Source organism: Saccopteryx leptura, chromosome 10 (genome assembly GCF_036850995.1).
Source record: "Saccopteryx leptura isolate mSacLep1 chromosome 10, mSacLep1_pri_phased_curated, whole genome shotgun sequence".
Taxonomy (NCBI): domain Eukaryota; kingdom Metazoa; phylum Chordata; class Mammalia; order Chiroptera; family Emballonuridae; genus Saccopteryx; species Saccopteryx leptura.
This window is the reverse complement of record NC_089512.1, coordinates 47080687-47094904: the sequence shown is the minus strand read 5'-3', so window position 1 is coordinate 47094904 and position 14218 is coordinate 47080687. Positions and strand designations below refer to the sequence as shown.

General features: G+C 42.1%; 1 protein-coding gene and 1 pseudogene across 1 annotated transcript in view; both read right to left on the bottom strand.

The window, feature by feature from the left end:
• The window catches only part of TMCC1 (transmembrane and coiled-coil domain family 1), a 265968-nt gene that overhangs the window by 217197 nt on the left and 34553 nt on the right, over positions 1-14218 (bottom strand). The gene's annotated exons all lie outside the window — the stretch shown is intronic.
• LOC136382522 (large ribosomal subunit protein uL3-like) overlaps positions 1-14218 on the bottom strand; it is a 61549-nt pseudogene that overhangs the window by 26516 nt on the left and 20815 nt on the right.

The window sequence follows — 14218 nt, the reverse complement described above, 5'->3', positions numbered from 1 at the left end:
ACACACAAAAAAGGGACAGGGGCCCTAAACAGACACTTTTCAAAAGAGAACATACAAATAGCCAATAGTTATATGAAAAAATGCTCAATGTCACTACAGAGAAATTCAAGTTAAAACTATAATGAGATATAATCTCATACCTGTCAGAATGGCTATCAACAATAAATCAACAAAAACAAGTTTTAGCAATGATGTGAAGAAAACAGAACCCTCATGTACTGTTGGTAGGAATGTAGATTGGAATAGTCACTATGGAAAACACTCTGGAGGTTCCTCAAAAAAGTAAAAATGGAACTGCTCTAAGACCCAGTGATTCCACTTCTGGGTATATATCTGAAGACATGCAAAACACTAATTCGAGAGAATATATGCACCCTATGTTCACTGCATTATTTAAAAAAGCCAAGATATGGAAACAATCCAAGTGCCCATCAATTAATTAGTGGATAAAAAAGTTGTGGTACACATGTACAATGGAATATTACTCAGCCATAATAAAAGAATAAAATCTAGCCACCTGCGACAACACAGATGGACCCAGAGAGTATTCTGCTTAGCGAAATGTCAGAAAAAGACAAATATCATATTATTTCACTTATATTTATAATCTAAAGAACAAAATAAATTAACAAGTAAAATAGAAATCGACTCATAGATACAAAGAACAGACTGATGGTTGCCACAGGGACCAGGTGAAAAAGATGAAGGGATTAAGAAATACAAATTGGTAGCTACAAAATAATCACAGGAATATAAAGTATAGCATAGGGACTAGTCAATTAATACTGTAATAACTATGTGTGAAGAATAGCTATGTAAAGGATATGATTGTCTAACTACTATGCTATATACCTGAAACTAATATACCATACTTCCCTGTGTATAAGATGCACCTTTTCCCAAAAACTTTGGCGTCTAAAAACTGCATGCGCCTTATACAGGGATTGTAGTATTTTTTACTTGCATTTCCCGCATTTTCGCGCTTGTTTTTGCATTCATTGTTGAAGACATTGATTTGTCATCAGACACAGATAAGGACAAGCTAATGGATGGGAGTTTTGACAGTGATGAGTTGTATGAATTTTATGATGAGTAAAATTTGAGTTCAATAACTTCATGTAATACATTTTTTTCAAATTTTGGGCCCCAAAATTAAGGTTCGTCTTATACATGGGATCGTCTTATATATGGGATCATCTTATACATGGGGAAATACAGTAAAATATACTGAATGTGCCCTGGCAGGATAGCTCAATTGGTTGGAGCATCATCCAGAAGTGCAGAGGTTGCCGGTTTGATCCCTACTCAGGAATATACAGGAACAGATCGATGTTCCTGTCTCTCTCTCTCCCTTACTCTAAGACCAATAAATAAACTTTTAAAAATAAGATAAAATATACTAAATGTAAACTGTAACTGAAAAATAAATTTTTTAGCCTGACCAGGCAGTGGCACAGTGGATAGAGCGTCGGACTGGGATGCCGAGGACCCAGGTTCAAGACCCAGAGGTCGCCAGCTTGAGCGCGGGCTCATCTGGCTTGAGCAAAAGCTCACCAGCTTGGACCCAAGGTCGCTGGCTCGAGCAAGGGGTTACTCTGTCTGCTGAAGGCCTGCAGTCAAGGCACATATGAGAAAGCAATCAATGAACTAAGGTGTCGCAATGAAAAACTGATGATTGATGCTTCTTATCTCTCTGTTCCTGTCTGTCTGTCCCTATCTATCCCTCTCTCTGACTCTCTCTGTCCCTGTAAAAAATAAAATAAAATGCTGTAAGTTTTCTCCTGTGGCAATAATCTCTCCTCAAACATATGCACAAGAACTTTGCATATATTTTAGCTAGTTGTCCTTTATTTTTTATTACATACAGCAACTAACACTTTATTTTTTATTTATTTATTTTTTTTATTTATTCATTTTTAGAGAGGAGAGAGAGACAGAGAGAGAGAAGGGGGGAGGAGCTGGAAGCATCAACTCCCATATGTGCCTTGACCAGGCAAGCCCAGGGCTTTGAACCGGCAACCTCAGCGTTTCCAGGTTGACGCTTTACCCGCTGCGCCACCACAGGTCAGGCAGCAACTAACACTTTAAACAATGTCAGCTATATCAGTTTTACAAGGGACTAACTTCTGAGAATCCAGCACAGAAAGGACTATCAAAATAAAATTTCTAATGACCTAGAATAGCAGAGAAATAAGCAGAATAAATGAATCAAATGAAGACACTTCCTATTAAAATCAATGAAAAGTAAAAGCCAAAACAGATTCTATATACTTCCTAATAGAATACATTTATATATTATATCTTAAAGAAGTTTATCTGCAAAAATCCTAATTTCAATTCTTCATCATCAAGAATTCACAATTTGTCATTTTGGGGAAAAAAAAACAACAGGAAAAAACACACTCATAATCAACTCAATAGATTACATTTCAACATGCCTTTAGTAGGTCAAGTTTTGTTCAACTTCACAGAGCCAATCTTAAATCTTCCTGAAAGTAAATTTATAACACAAAGTTTATAAATAAAATTTAGCTATGTTTTTCAGATTTTAAGAAAGTGCAATTTACACTTTTTCCTTCACTTTAGGTCATTTGAAATGGTTTCACTGGTAACACTTTATGCTTTGAAACACTGAAAATTTTTATTCAACAGTTCTATTCTTGAAGTCACTGCTTCTTCTCATGCTTCTATTTTATGAGGCAATATTTTTCAAACCACATCCTAAGGGAATTCATGATTTAACAACATCTTGCCTGACCAGGCAGTGGCGCAGTGGACAGTGTCAGCCTGGTATTCTGAGGACCCAGGTTCAAAAACCGGAGGTCGCCAGCTTGAGTACGAGCTCAGCCAGCTTGAGCTTGGGATCATAGACATGACCCCATGGTCACTGGTTTGAGGCCAAAGGTCGCTGGTTTGAGCAAGGACTTACTGGCTTGGCTGTAGTCCCCCAGTCAAGTCACAGTCAAGGTACATATGAGAAAGCAGTCAATGAACAACTAAGGTGCCACAACAAAGAGTTGATTCTTCTCATCTCTCCCTTCCTGTCTGTCCCTATCTCTCTCTCGCTAAAAGAAAAAACAAACAAACAAGGCCCTGGCTGGTTGGCTCAGTGGTAGAGCATTGGCCTGGCATGTGGATATCCCAGGTTCAATTCCCGGTCAGGGCACACAGGAGAAGCAACCACATGCTTCTCCACCCTTCCCCCTCACCCTTCTCTCTATTTCTCTCTTCCTCTCCCACAATCATGGGCTCCATTGAAGCGAGCTGGCTTGGGCACTGAGGATGGCACCATGGCCTCACCTCAGGCACCAAAATAGTTCCGGTTGCAACAGAGCAACAGCCCAGATGAGCAGAGCATCATCCCTTAGTGCAGGGGTCCCCAAGCTTTTTACACAGGGGACCAATTCAACTGTCCTTCAGACCGTTGGGGGGCTGGACTATAAAAAAAAACTTGGCCTGACCTGTGGTGGCGCAGTGGATAAAGCGTCAACCTGGAATGCTGAGGTTGCCAGTTCGGAACACTGGGCTTGCCTGGTCAAGGTACATATGGGAGTTGATGCTTCCTGCTCCTGCTCCTTCCCCTGTTCTCTCTCTCTCTCCCCCAATAAAAATGAATAAAATCTTTTAAAAAAAGTTAAAAAAAAAACTATGAACAAATCCCTATGCACACTGCACATATCTTATTTTAAAGTAAAAAAACAAAACGGGAACAAATACAATATTTAAAATAAAGAACAAGTAAATTTAAATCAACAAACTGACCAGTATTACAATGGGAACTATGCTCCTCTCACTGACCACCAATAAAAGAGGTGCCCCTTCTGGAAGTGCAGCAGGGGCAGGATAAATGGCCTCAGGGGGCCGCCTGCAGCCCGCAGGCCGTAGTTTGGGGACCCCTGCCTTAGTGGGTTTGTTGGATGGATCCCAGTCTGGCGCATGCGGGAGTCAGTTTCTCTGCCTTCCTGCTTCTCCCTTAAGAAAAATACAAAAAAACCCACAGAACATCTTTTCCTAACCCAAGCATTTAGACTCAAATCTTTCTCTTAACTCCTTATTTTATACAGCACTACTAACCAAAGGCATAGCTAAGAAACCCAACAGTTAAGACAGAAATAAGACATAGTAGGCCCTGGCCAGTTGGCTCAGCAGTAGAGCGACGGCCTGGTGTGGAAGTCCCTGGTTCGATTCCTGGTCAGGGCACATAGGAGAAGCGCCCATCTCCTTCTCCACCCTTCCCCCTCTCCTTCCTCTCTGTCTCTCTCTTCTCCTCCCAAAGCCAAGGTTCCACTGGAGCAAAGTTGGCCCGGGCACTGAGGACAGCTCCATGGCCTCTGCCTCAGGCACTAGAATGGCTCTGGTGGAGACAGAGCAACGCCTCAGATGGGCAGAGCATCACCCTCTGGTGGGTATGCTGGGTGGATCCCAGTCGGCCGCATATGGGAATCTGTCTGACTGCCTCCCTGCTTCTAACTTCAGAAAAATACAAAAAAAAAAGAAAAAAAAAAAGAAAAAAGAAAGACATAGTAAAGTACGTTCAGTCAGTAGATTCACTACTTTGAAGAATGTCTTCTCGGTTACAAATATAGTTTTATCAAACTTACTTGTGTTTATTCATTAAATATGGCCAAAGAAAAAGACCTCACTAAAAGCACAGTGATTACAAAGAACAGCTACTAAGCTGCCTTGGGTGTTTTGTGAAGGAATAAATGAATACGCAAACATGAAAATTAAAGTGAGAAATATAGTCAGAGTGAGACTAATTAGTAGTTGATAATAATTCCAGGATCCTGTCATAGGTTGTATTTTATTAAGCCTTCTATTTAGTTCCTGACCTTAAAAAATTGTTCAAGTTAGGCTATGGCCGGTTTGCTCAGTGGTAGAGCGTCGGCCTGGTGTGCAGGAGTCCCGGGTTCGATTCCTGGCCAGGGCACACAGGAGAAGCACCCATCTACTTCTCTACCCCTCCCCCTCTCCTTCCGCGCGCTCTCTCTCTCTCTCTCTCTTCCCCTCCTGCAGCCAAGGCTCCATCGGAGCAAAGTTGGCCTGGGCGCTGAGGATGGCTCTGTGGCCTCTGCCTCAGGCACTAGAATGGCTCTGGTTGCAACAGAGCAACGCCCCAGATGGGCAGAGCATCACCCCCTGGAGGGCATGCCGGGTGGATCCCGGTCGGGCGCATGCGGGAGTCTGTCTGACTGCCTCCCCATTTCCAACTTCAGAAAAATACAAAAAAAAAAAAATTTGTTCAAGTTATATGCTATAAAAATGCTTAGAAATCTATTGCATTTTCTAGTATGCTCAATTCTAAGAAATTGTTTCTCCCAACCAAGAACACTTCATAAAGAATAAAAGGTTGCCTGACGAAGCAGTGGTGCAGTAGGTAGAGCATCGGTATGGGACGCAGAAGACCCAGGTTTGAAATCCCGAGGTCCCTGGCTTGAGGATGGGGTCGCTGGCTTGAGTGTGGGATCATAGACATGACCCCATGGTCAATGGCTTGAGCCCAAAGGTCGCTGACTTGAAGCCCAAGGTCGCTGGCTTGTGCAAGGGGTCACTGGCTCGGCTAGAGCCCTGCAGTCAAGGCACATATGAGAAGCAATCAATAAACAACGAAAAGTGCCGAAACTACAAGCTGAAGCTTCTCATCTCTCTCCCTTCATGTCTGCCTGTCTTCCCCATCCCCACCCCAAAAATACCAAGAAGTAACAAATTACAATCCAATTAAGCAATATAAATTTTTAACCCACCACATATCAATTATATTTCCATAATTTTTATAGCATTTTACTTCTCACTAAGGCCTTAACTAGATAAAATTCAATTCAGGTGATTCAATTCCTTTTTTAATCTAAACATAATCTTTATATATTCAGTGAAACATAAAGTAAGTATTCAAGAATGTTCAGGCAAACAGGAACTCACACATCAGTGGTGAGTGTAGTACATTCCAAATGTTTAAAATGTTATTGCTTTAGATTATATAAAATGTCAGAATTCTAGCCCAAGAATATAGGTATCTCTAAAGTATAGCCTTTTTATTCTATTAGGTTTCAGAAACGTCACTAAGTTCTTACCAACTTTGCTAGAACACATAAAATCCAATAAAACATAGCATCTGCCCTTAAACTGAAAAATCTAACATGAGAAGAATGACAGTAAAAAGAACAAAATAACTAATGGACCTCAAAAAAATGATTTATATGAGATTTATATAAGTATTTTATTAGAAAGCATGAAAGACTACCATGCTCCACTCACTCTACCACTCCGCCAGTTCCATTACAGATGAGATATAAAAGATATAAAATAAACTGGACCTATTGAACATATACAACTCAATTAACATACATTTATATATATATATATATATATAAAAAACCATTACCATAATCAAGATAACACTTCCATCAACCTCCAAAGTTTCCTCATGTCCCTGTGTAACCCATTCCACTCCTATCTTTATCCCCTACACCTATTAATCATCTATCTTCTGTCATTGTAGATTAGCTTATATTTCCAAGAATTTTGATGAGTGCTATCATACAATATGTGTTCCTCTTTAGTCTGACTTCTTTCACTTAGCCTAATTATTCTGAGATCCATCCATGTTATTAAGTATCAACAGTTCTTTCCTTTTAATTACTGACCAGTATTCCATTATATGAACATACCAATATTTGTTCACTTGTATATCTATTGATGGACACATGAGCTATTTCTACAATTTAGCTATTACCAATAAAGCTACTATGACTATTTGTTTATAAGTCTTTATGTAGATATACTGCTTTCATTACCTTTGGATAAATACTCAGATGTGGAATAGGTATTACCTGATAATGGGTTAATAGCCACAATATAGAGAGAACTTAAACTCAGCAATAAAAAAACCAATAATCCAATTTTAAAATGGACAAGAGACTTGAATGGACATTTCTCTAACGATTTAAAATTAGCCAATAAGCACAGAAAAAGATGCTCAAGATCACTAATCATTAAAGAGATAAAAATCAAAACTACAATGAGATACTACCTCATACCCATTAGAATGGCTATCAAAACAGAAAATAACAAATGTTGATGAGAATGTGGAGAAAGTGGAACCCTTGTGCATTTCTGGTGATAATGTAAAACAGTAGAGCCACTGTGGACAATAACATGGCAGTTCCTAAAAAATTTTAAATTAGAATTACTATGTGGTCCATCAATTCCACTTCTAGGTACATATTCAAAAGAACTGAAAGCCTGACCAGGTGGTGGCACAGTGGATAGAGTGTTGGACTAGAATGCAGAGGACCCAGGTTCGAAACCCCGAGGTCACCAGCTTGAGCGCGGGTTCATCCAGCTTGTGCACAGAGTTGCTGGCCTGAGCGTGGGATCATAGACATGACCCCATGGTCACTAGCTTGAGCCAAAGGTCGCTGGCTTGAAGCCCTAGATTGCTGGCTTGGGCAAGGGGTCACTCACTCTGTTGTAGCAGCCCAGGTCAAGGCACATATGAGAAAGCAATCAATGAACAACTAAGAAGCCACAATGAAGAACAGATGCTTCTCATCTCTCTCCCCCATTCCTGCCTGTTTGTCCCTATCTGTCCCACTCTGTCACAAAAAAATAAAAGAAAAAAAAACTGAAAGTCTCAAAGAGATATTTGTACAGCCATGTCCCTAACAATATTACTCATAATAGCAAAAATGTAAAAGCAACCCAAGTAGACCAATGAATGAATAAGCAAGATGTGGTACATACAGATCAATGGAATAGTATTTGGCCCTTAAGGAAGGAAATTCTGACACATATCACAACATGGGTGAATCTTGAGGACATCAGGCTAAGTGAAGTAAGTCAATCAAAACACAAATACTGTATGATTCCACTCATATAAAGTCCTAAAAGTAATCAAAATCAGAGTCAGAAAGTAGAATAATTATCAGGGGCTGAGGAAGGCAAAATGGGGGAGTTACTGGTTGATAAACATAGTGTTTCGGTTTTATTTTATTTTTCTTTCCCAAGCAAAAGGAAGAGAGATAGTGAGACAGACTCCCATGTGCACCTGGACCAGGATCTACCCCACAACCCCTGTCTTGGGCCGATGCTCAAATCAATTCAGCTATATATATTTTTAGCACCTAAGGCCAATGCGCTTGGACCAAGTAAGCCATTCTCAGCGTCCCAGGATCAATGCTCAAACAGTTGCGGCACTGGCTGCAGAAAGGAATGGGGAGGAGGGAAGAGGAGGGGAGGGGGGGCGGAGAGTAGCAGATGGTCTCTTTTCTCGTGTGCCCTGACTGGGAATCAAACCCAGGATGTCCATATGTGGGGCCGATGCTGTATCCACTGAGCCAACTAGCCAAGGTAGTGTTTCAGTTTTGCAAGATGCAAGAGTTCTCAAGATGGATGGTGGTAATGATGGTACTTATGATATGATATGAACATACTTAAAAAACACTGAACTGTACAGTTAAAAACGGTTAAGATAGAAATTTTATGTTTATTTTACAACCATAAAAATAATTTAAAAGTTTTTTAAAAACCTAAAAAACTGAAGTTTCCTGACTCCCAATCCAGTGCTCTTTCCGCTATACCACACTATCTCACAGCTTTTAGGTCTGAAAACATGAACATCAGCTCTAAGAAATGCTTTTTACCCTCTCCTAGCAATCTATACAACAATATTCCAAACTATACTCATATTACATTCATTCCCAGGAATCACTACTCAGAAGTACACAAATAAACTATTGTACAGCTAGAGTTGACCAACCTGTGTTTTGACAGATCCAGGCCAACCAACTGCAAAGCTTCTAAACATGCACCCCCCATGGGCCTATACAACAACCACCTCTGGCTCCAGCATATGTTCCTTTCCTTCCTCTAGGCCTAGCTCTGGCTTTTGAGGAAAGAAAAATAAAGCTGTCAGCTGAGTGAATCAAACTTCCAGCAGGGTAAATTTTTTTTTTTCATTTTTCTGAAGCTGGAAACAGGGAGAGACAGACAGACTCCCGCATGCGCCCGACAGGGATCCACCCGGCACGCCCACCATGGGGCGATGCTCTGCCCATCCTGGGCGTCGCCATGTTGCGACCAGAGCCACTCTAGCGCCTGAGGCAGAGGCCACAGAGCCATCCCCAGCGCCCGGGCCATCTTTGCTCCAATGGAGCCTCAGCTGCGGGAGGGGAAGAGAGAGACAGAGAGGAAAGCGCAGCGGAGGGGTGGAGAAGCAAATGGGCGCTTCTCCTGTGTGCCCTGGCCGGGAATCGAACCCGGGTCCTCCGCACGCTAGGCCGACGGTCTACCGCTGAGCCAACCGGCCAGGGCTCCAGCAGGGTAAATTTTAAAAGACTGGCATACAAATCCCTTCAAATAAACATCTGCTAAATAGAAATGAAGGCAACTTAGCTATAAAAAAAAACAAAAAAAAAAACAGGCCCTGGCCGGTTGGCTGAGTGGTAGCCTGGAGGGGCAGAGCATCGCCCCCTGGTGGGCAGAGCTTCGCCCCTGGTGGGCGTGCCGGGTGGATCCCGGTCGGGCGCATGCGGGAGTCTGTCTGACTGTCTCTCCCCGTTTCCAGCTTCAGAAAAATACAAAAAAAAAAAAGAAAGAAACTCAATATATTTTAATTTTTTAAAAACAAATAATGTACAAAAACATCTTGTCAAATCCAAAAAAAAAACAAATAATGTACAGATGTGCTACTTTCATCAAATTATAAACCAACTAGCATATAGAACAATATACTCAAAGCTAATAATAGCATGCAGAGTTGTTTTTAATTTCCTGTCTAGTTTGATACCACTAAGTAACACATGCTTCTGAGCAATAAAGTCATTTTTGTCTTAACATTTTAAAAAATTCTAGAATAAGAATAACAGGAATATGGTAGGAGTAGGGATTGTGAGGTAGAGGGTATACGATTAATAAAGAGCACATATCGATTAATAAAGCAGCCTTGCATGACCAGGCGGTGGCACAGCCTTGCATGACCAGGCGCGTCGGACTGGGATGCAGAGGACCCAGGTTCGAGACCCCAAGGTCGCCAGCTTGAGCGCGGGCTCATCTGGTTTGAGCAAAGCTCACCGGCTTGGACCCAAGGTAGCTGGCTCGAGCAAGGGGTTACTCCGTGTGCTGAAGGCCCGCGGTCAAGGCACATATGAGAAAGCAATCAATGAATAACTAAGGTGTCACAACAAAAAACTGATGATTGATGCTTCTCATCTCTCTCCGTTCCTGTCTGTCCCTGTCTATCCCTCTCTCTGTCCCTGTAAAAAATAAAAAATAAAGCAGCCTTACTTATTTGCCAACACAAATTTATATATATATATATATATACATATATATATATACATATATATATATATACATATATATATATATAAAAAAGCAGGAGAACAGTATTTCTAGAAAGCATTAAAATTATTCATGAAATTAATCATTCAGCAAGTATTACTCAAAACCTACCTTTTGGTTAAAAGTACAGTATACACCATCACATAGAAAACGTAAAAGAGCCCTGGACAGGTACCTCAGTTGGTTTGAGCATTGTCCCAATACACCAAGGTTATGAGTTTGATCCCCAAGTCAGGGCACACACAAGAGTCAACCAATAAATGCATAAGTGGAAAAACAAACTGATGTTTCTCCCTTTCTCTCTAAAATCAATCAATAATTTTTTTTTTAACAGCCTGGTCCTGACCAAATAGCTCAGCTGGCTAAAGCATCATGCTGAAGCACAGAGGTTGTCAGTTCAACCCCTGGTCAGGGCACATACAGGAAGAGGTCAATGTTACTGTCATCTCCGTCTGTCTCTCTCTCTCTCTCTCTCTCTCTCTCTTTTCCTCTTTCTCTAAAATCAATAAAATAAACATTAAAAAAAAATTTTTAAAGCCTGACCAGGCGGTGGCACAGTGGATAGAGCGTCGAACTGGGATGCAAAAGACCCAGGTTCAAGACCCTGAGGTCACCAGCTTGAGCACGGGCTCATCTGGTTTGAGCAAAAGCTCACCAGCTTGAGCCCAAGGTCGCTGGCTCCAGCAAGGGGTTACTCGGTCTGCTGAAGGCCCACGGTCAAGGCACATATGAGAAAGCAATCAATGAACAACTAAGGTGTTGCAATGCGCAATGAAAAACTAATGATTGATGCTTCTCATCTCTCTCCGTTCTTGTCTGTCTGTCCCTGTCTATCCCTCTCTCTGACTCACTCTCTGTCTCTGTAAAAAAAAAAAAAAACAATTAAAAAAAAAAACAACTGAGCCTGACCAGTGGTAACACAACAGTGTGTCCACCTTAAACGCTGAAGTTTCAGGTTCTGAGAGTGTGAGGTTACAGGCGAGAGCACGAGGTCACCGGCTTGAACACAGGCTTGCCAGCTTAAGCAATGAGTCACTAGCTTGAGCATGGGATCATAGACATGATCCCAAGGTCGCTGGCTTTAGCAAGGAGTCATGTGCTTGGCTTAAGACCCACCCCATCAAGGCACATACAAGCAGTAATCATTAAACAACTAAAATGAAGCAACTAGAAGTTGATGCTCCTCATTCTCTCTTTCACCTCCTTCTCTTTCTCTCCCATCCTCTCTCTCTCAAAATAAAAAACAAAAAACAACAAATAAAAACCTAAAAGATAGGAAAAGTATTTATAAGCATACCAGAATGAAAAAGCAATTCCCACATATATATTTATTTATACCTTACAAACAAAATAATAGTAAACCAAACACAGTAAGAAGGTATATCTATTGATAAATCTGAGCAATAAGTTATCTCCTTCACTAAGACATCTCCTTTTGACTATCACCTTTTGGCTATTACAGAAGTTACTTCAAGTTCTATGTTTCTAACACCTAATTCATGATCTTCCTTTAAAAAAAATTGTCTCTTTCAGTACTCTTTTTCTCAGTGAGGGGCACTAAGATGCTTAAGCCAGAAACCTAGCAGGCCTCTCTTCCTTGGCCCCTTCATCGTCTACCCATTACCAAATTCTGCTATCTATGCCTCCTAAATACTCTTGAATTAATTCCTTTGTATTTTCTCCAGCAATACCACTCAGATAAGTAAGCCATCATCATCTCATCAAACTGGACTAGCTTCCTAACGAGTTCCCCTGCATTTCTTATGATACCTATCCTCTTCAATCTATTCTCTGCCTAGTAGTAATAAGTGTTTTCATCAAAAAGCAAATCTGACCCTCTCCTTTCTTGCTTAAAACCCTTTAATGGTTCCTTATTCCTCTTAAAATAAAGGCAAAACTCTTTTTTCATTTTGTATTTTTCTGAAGTGAGAAGCACAGAGGCAGAGACAGACTCCAGCATGCGCCCGACCAGGATCCACCTGGTATGCCCAGCAGGGGGCGATGCTCTGCCCATCTGGGGTGTTGCTCTATTGCAACCGGAGCCATTCTAGCGCCTGAGGTGGAGGCCATGGAGCCATCCTCAGTGCCCAGGCCAACTTTGCTCCAATGGAGCCTTGGCTGCGGGAGGGGAAGAGAAAGACAGAGAAGGAGAGGCGGAAGGGTAGAGAAGCAGATGGGTGCTTCTCCTGGGTGCCCTGACCAGGAATCGAACCCGGGACTTCCACACACCAAGCTGACGCTCTACCGCTGAGCCAACCAGCCGCAGTCAAAGGCAAAAACTCTTAACATGACCTGTAAAAACCTGCAAGGGCAAGACTATCTCTCCACCTCAAACTGTGTTCCTTCTCCCCATAGTTTTCACTTCTCAGGCCATCTCAAGCCTTAATCAGGTCTCTTATTCCACTATTTTCCCTTCTATCACAGGGCCTTAGCACCTTCTGTTCCTTCCGCCTGGACAACCATCCCTCCTCTCTTTGCCAACACCTACTCTTCCTTCAAATCATTTCTTGAGGATGCATTTCTAATCCAGTCAAACTTTACTAATATCATCACTTATATAGCCACCGCAAGTGTAACTAACTTCCCCCTGCATTGGAAAATAATTTTTATTGAAGAGTTCACCAGCTGCACAATCTGTTCCTGACATTAGGCTCCTTCTTCCTTTGCAATTTGGTGTTTCGTAAGTGGTCCCATGAAAGCTTTCTTCTCCACCACTATTTGGAAGCAGCCATGGCCAAACTTGGAGGTGCTGTTTATAAACTTAAGGTCATTCTTCTCCAGGGCCCACCATTTGGTCTGCACCAGCAAGGACCTGTAGTAGGTAAACACTTGCTTCTCAGTTCTCACCACAAAGAATGACGACAAAGTCATCATTGGTCACTTCATCACTGTGGACAAAGAAACCCAGAAGGTTGATAATCTTTGTCAGGTTGTAATTGATGGAGGTATTGTTCTTGATCAGTTTGCTGTCCCTGATGAAGTAGCCTTGGTCAATCTTATAGATCTTGTTGATCTCAGTGCGGTGATGGTAGCCTTTCTGCCCAGCCTGGGTCACAGAGAAGGCCACCTGGGCAAGATGCCATGCCCTGATACAGGCAACATTGTGCATCTCTCAGTGGGTCTTACGGGAAGCTTCTTGGTGTGCCAGTGACCCCTTTGTAGCCTTTGCCCTAAGTCCCCCCAATGACAGTGATCATCTCGTCCTGTCCAAACACCTGGTTCACAAGGACCTGCTGTTCTCATGAGACTGGTCCAGTTTTTTGGCCACTGTGCCTCCATTCACTTGGATCTCCATAAGGTGGGCCGCCTTCTGGCATAGAGGAAGCAGGCGCATCTATGTGTTGGCGATGACACGGATGACTTGGCAGTACTTCTTCATGCCACTGAAGTCCTTCTCCAGCCGCTTCTTGCCATTGTCATCCTGCCACTTCTTGCAGTATTTGGCGAAGGACTTCTTCTTAGATTTATGCTAGTTCTTACAGAAGAAGCGCCTTTTGCACTCATCACTGATAGGCTCAGCAAAGATGGTTTTGAAGGTACAGAGGCCTCAGGGTATTTCCACATATCCCACAATGTTCACAACCACCATGAGCAATGTCTCCACCATGGTCCCAGCTTCCACAAGTTCCTTCTTGTCCATTTGGATCCTGACCTATTGACCTCCTGCATGATGTGGGTCATGCCAACCTTGCAGCCCAGGAAGGCTATGAAGTGGACAGCCTTGGAGGAGTCATCCTTAGGAAAGCTCTTCACCTTCTTGTGGTGCCGGCTGCTGCACCTGACATAACAAGAAGCCCAGGGACCCTGTCTGGGAGCGGAGAACCTCCTGTGAGATATCCTACAGCCAAATGCTGCCAATAGAGCACTGTCCCTTTTA